General features: G+C 44.1%; 1 protein-coding gene across 1 annotated transcript in view; it reads right to left on the bottom strand.

Annotated features, from left to right (window-relative positions):
- LOC115126863 (LIM domain-binding protein 1-like) overlaps positions 1-5,784 on the bottom strand; it is a 181,121-nt gene that overhangs the window by 108,218 nt on the left and 67,119 nt on the right.

Raw genomic sequence — 5,784 nt, forward strand, 5'->3', positions numbered from 1 at the left:
ACAAGCCCAAGGTCTCTCCCCTCCCTGGGTGGGGACAGAATGTCCTGTAAGGAACACAGTATTCCAGCCGATCTGACGATAGCTCCATTTGTTTCTAACAAGGAACAGAAAGTCCTTGTTCTAATTCTTGACTAAAACTACACACATTATATTCAGTGTTATGATTATAATAAGATTCATACATTCATACAGTGACAGGGTAGTAGTCTGTTTAGTTATAGTTCTACGTTAAATATATACATAATTTAGTCATTATTCATATAAATCCCGTAGCAGTCTCACAGTGACATCACAAGGGGTCACATGTCCAGTCACATGATCATATATACATACACAGTAAAACACATGATAACAACAGATGTCATCCCCCTTAGTGTCTACAACATGGTCATCATAGAGGCGGTTCACTGGGCAAAGATCCCTTCAAGTTCTAATGATGATGTCATTTCCATGTTTCACAGCTCTGGCCGAGGGAGAGGGGGAAGGAAATCAGAGGTGCACTCCTCTTCACTTTGATTGACACTTCACACACTCATTATATATGTCTAGTGTTCTGTCTGGGATCTGTGGTCTGTGCCAGAGGACTACAAACGAGGTGACACCCCCCATCCTCCTGTTCCCTTTTAAAGTAGGGACACAGTCCCTCATCCTCTTCCTTCATCTTCATCATTCTCCTCCCTCTCTCATATCCAGTTGCTGCATGGTGTTCAGGGTTGTCATGGTGGACAGGGTTGCCATGGTTTCCTGTCTCTTCCTCTCTGGTCAGGCTTCTGTTTGAAGCGACACTTGTCACCATAGAAACAGCCGGTTGTCCTCCAGAAGAAACACTCGTCACCATTGATGGGTGCCATCCTCCTGGTCCTGGGAGAGAGAGAGACAAACAGTATGAAAACACAAACACCTGCACCTGTGGTCCTGCTTCCTCCTTCCATCACTTTGTACATTTCAAAGGTTTATATGAGTTGATTGGTAACACTTTAGAATAACTCATAATGATGTGTTGAATGACAGACGGATGTCTTTACCCTGTGGAGGTGTACTGGGAGGCTGAGGAGGTGTTGAGGCCTGTAGGGTTGGTCCTCTGAGGAGAGGGAGGGGTTCTCTGGATTCAGCAGTCGGGGTACCTGATCACTTACAATGGAACCAATAGCATAGTCCCAAAAGTACAATGAACCAAAAGCATTATCCCAAAAGTCCAATGAAACCAATAGATTTGTCCCAAAACTACAAGAAAAGGTTCACTCATGATTTGTAAAAACAGAGTCGTTCGAATTTACAATCTTTGCAGCTATACTACGTTGTAGCTAATCTTCAAAATAAATCAATGTTAGATGTACAGTATGTATTTCTATATTGTTATAGTATTTTGGGTAAATCATAAATCAAACTCCTCTATAGTCAATGGCTATGCCACCTTGGAGTGGGTTCTGGTAATGCAGCCTGTCTATACTATGTCCCTGTGGTGGGGTCTGGTATTGCAGCCTGTCTATACTATGTCCCTGTGGTGGGGTCTGGTAATGCAGCCTGTCTATACTATGTCCCTGTGGTGGGGTCTGGTATTGGAGGCCATTTATACTATGTCCCTGTGGTGGGGTCTGGTAGTGCAGCCTGTCTATACTATGTCCCTGTGGTGGTGTCTGGTAGTGCAGCCTGTCTATACTATGTCCCTGTGGTGGGGTCTGGTATTGGAGGCCATTTATACTATGTCCCTGTGGTGGGGTCTGGTAGTGCAGCCTGTCTATACTATGTCCCTGTGGTGGGGTCTGGTAGTGCAGCCTGTCTATACTATGTCCCTGTGGTGGGGTCTGGTAATGCAGCCTGTCTATACTATGTCCCTGTGGTGGGGTCTGGTGTTGGAGGCCATTTATACTATGTCCCTGTGGTGGGGTCTGGTAGTGCAGCCTGTCTATACTATGTCCCTGTGGTGGTGTCTGGTAGTGCAGCCTGTCTATACTATGTCCCTGTGGTGGGGTCTGGTATTGCAGCCTGTCTATACTATATGTCCCTGTGGTGGGGTCTGGTATTGCACCCTGTCTATACTATGTCCCTGTGGTGGGGTCTGGTATTGCAGCCTGTCTATACTATGTCCCTGTGGTGGGTTCTGGTAGTGCAGCCTGTCTATACTATGTCCCTGTGGTGGGGTCTGGTAGTGAAGCCTGTCTATACTATGTCCCTGTGGTGGGGTCTGGTAGTGCAGCCTGTCTATACTATGTCCCTGTGGTGGGGTCTGGTAGTGCAGCCTGTCTATACTATGTCCCTGTGGTGGGGTCTGGTAGTGCAGCCTGTCTATACTATGTCCCTGTGGTGGGGTCTGGTAGTGCAGCCTGTCTATACTATGTCCCTGTGGTGGGGTCTGGTAGTGCAGCCTGTCTATACTATGTCCCTGTGGTGGGGTCTGGTAGTGCAGCCTGTCTATACTATGTCCCTGTGGTGGGGTCTGGTAATGCAGCCTGTAAAATAGTTCTGCCATCCTGTATTAGAGTTATGTTAACTGTGAGGGCTATTTAGCTGACAGAATAGTTACAGTAGACCACTTATTGGCCAGCTCATACTCCTCTAGATCACTTATTGGCCAGCTCATACTCCTCTAGATCACTTATTGGCCAGCTCATACTCCTCTAGATCACTTATTGGCCAGCTCATACTCCTCTAGATCACTTATTGGCCAGCTCATACTCCTCTAGATCACTTATTGGCCAGCTCATACTCCTCTAGATCACAGTAGACCACTTAATTGGCAGCTCATACTCCTCTAGATCACTTATTGGCCAGCTCATACTCCTCAGGAGTATTACATCATATTCTATTAGGAAATAGCAAGTATTTTTGAAACAGTCTGTTTGAGGTGAGTTTAAAAAAATAGTTTAGCTGCAAATACGAGCATTGTATGAGTCAACAAAATTATTTTGGTATGAGTATATTGTCAGTAAACAGAATATGAACAGAATATTAACTTTTAAATTGAGAGTTTCACTGGACAGTTACTTTAAGAACCTGCCATTGTACTGTTAAAAACGTATCTCCAACTGCTTCTTACCTGTTATGCTATTTGTCCCTTCCAACTACCAACTATGCTAGCTAGCTAGTTACCATCTACAGAATAGACTTTCCCATGCAATCTGTTGAGTTCTTGGAAATTAGCTATCAAGCTAGCTAGCTAGCTAGTTTTCTTACGATGACTAGCTAGCTACCTAAGCTGGCAAATAGCTATGCTGTAATGACTACTCTAAAGCTAGCTGGCCTCAATGGTCTAATCTTCCCTGAACCTTGTTCACAGGTTATCGGTACCTCGATGGTATTATGTAAGACACACCTAGCATGTTAACCTTAGTTAGCTAGCTATATACTTATGTCAGCACACTATGAGTAACATTAGTTCCTTCTGAATGTAGCTAAACACTAGCTAACTAGCTAACTATGGCATGGTAGACGCCAGTCAGTGAGGTTGACCTATACTGTATCTGATCTGTTAACCCAGATGGTACACTTTTTGGGTGCAAGTGCTAACAACAACATTGAGTGGAACTTTTGAAGAGTGTGTGTTCACGGGTAGGTAATTAGAGCCTATCTAATCTCGGGACACCCACATCATCAGTCCACGAGAGATTACAACCTTGTGGTAGTTATTACTTAATCAAATGAAGCTGAGAAGAAACAAAACACTAAATGTGGGGCCACGAGTGGTGCAGGGGTCTAAGTCACTGCATCTCAGTGCTAGAGGCACAGACCCTGTTTAGATTCCAGGCTGTACACAACCGGCAGTGTTTGGGAAATCCCACAGGGCGGGCAGAATGTGTCGGGTTGGGCGGGGGTGGGCCATCATTGTGAATAATAATTTATTCTTAACTGACTTGCCTAGTTAAATAAAGGTTTAATAAAGTAAAATAAAAATAAAACAAATGATTGAATTTAGTGAAAACGTTTTGAACAAGCATGGTAACAACCATTTGTTGTTACATCTCTGTAATTACAGACTGCAATTACCACCAGTTACATTTTGTTATTACAATGAACTGCAATGCTTGTTACAGTGTAATTACATTTCTACTCCCTTCAGTCAGGGATTTATTTGACTAATCTAACCTCTATTAGGTTAGAGGTAGAGAAGATGGGAGAGAAGACTGAAAGGCAGGTATCTTACATCACAGTCAGGACAGGAAGGGAGAAGATATGACTGTCTTATGGTAGTTGCAGACTGATTGTCAACTTTAACATGTTTCTCAAAAGGGGGTCTGATCAAATAGGCCTACGCATTTAATTTCCCATGGAGCCTTGTGTAAATAAGTCAAGTATGTATGTGTTTGGGGAGGGGATGTTATTAAGCCTGCTTGTTGTAGGACAATACTGTACCCCAGCCATGTGTGTGTTTAGTTAGGGGATGTTAAGTCTGCTTGTTGTAGGACAGTACTGTACCCCAGCCATGTGTGTGTTTAGTTAGGGGATGTTAAGTCTGCTTGTTGTAGGACAGTACTGTACCCCAGCCATGTCTGTGTCTCTCTGTGTGTCATCCCCCTTCATCCATTCTTCACCTGTTCCTGGGTGCCGTTGCTGGGCTGCCTCCTACCAGAGTCTGTAGGGAGGGCAGAGCAGTCCAGCTCAGCTGTTATGTACTCAGCCCCCGCCAGGCCCCGGGCGTGGCTTGACATGGGCAACACCCACAGCCACTGCAGGCTCCTCCTGCCTCTACCTCTCCACCTAGACCAGCCCCCAGAGACCACCACCACCACCACCTCACAGCCCGGCCCAAAGCCGCCAGGCCGCTGGGGAAATATCAACAGAAGACAACATGGTCAACACAACAATAACAACAACAGGCCACTACAGAGAAGAAGTCAGTAAAGGACAGGGTAATGTTCATAAGGCACAACACAGAAGAAACACTGAGAAACAGAAAGTAGAAAACTATCTGAACTTGTGCAAAATTAAAAGCTTTTTTTTCCCTTCATTGCAACACATTTTGTTATGGTGTGTGCACTAATGAACACAACCCAGCTTCAATAAAGGACATGTTCAACTCAATAGAGGACAGCACCAACAAGGTTGAGTTCAAGTGGATGACCATGCACACGTTGAGTGTTTGTGTGTTTGTGAGTGAATTAATGAACAATGGAGGAGCATCCTAAGCTGGATGCCTGGCTGGCCATAATGTAAAGTTTGCAGAAGCAGTACACACACAGACACAACTTACCCATTGAGTGGATTCAACACCATGGAGTTAGTGAGAGCCACACAAATGGACACAACCACAAAACCAGGCCATGTAGCTAGTAGACCTAAGATAAATACCTTGATGACTGAAGGAGCAGGAACGGGATGGAAAGGTGCCACCACTGTCACTCTCCACTTAGTAGAGCAAATGAATGGGAACTGTACAGTAGTAAGCTAGACTGTTCTTCCATTCTTCCACGCTGCTGTTGATGATGGCTTTATCTTCTTCAGGATCGGTGGGTAGATTGAGCTAAAGTAGGCTAATGCAATTAGCATGAGATTGAAGGTAATGAGAACATTTCCCAGGACATAGACATATCTGATATTGGCACAAAGCTTAAATTCTTGTTATTCTAACTGCACTGTCCAATTTACAGTAGCTATTACAGTGAAAGAATACCATGCTAAAATTACAGAAAAACGTTGAACTATCTTTTACCAGATCTAAGGTGTTGTATTATCCTACATTCATCAAACGTATCCAGAATTGCCTCAGACATGAGAAACTAGCATATTTGAAAAGCTTTTCTTTTTCTCTCAACTAAAGATACTGTTAAAACAAGTTAAAAACAACAA

The sequence above is a fragment of the Oncorhynchus nerka genome, linkage group LG15, assembly GCF_034236695.1.
Source record: "Oncorhynchus nerka isolate Pitt River linkage group LG15, Oner_Uvic_2.0, whole genome shotgun sequence".
Lineage (NCBI taxonomy): Eukaryota > Metazoa > Chordata > Actinopteri > Salmoniformes > Salmonidae > Oncorhynchus > Oncorhynchus nerka.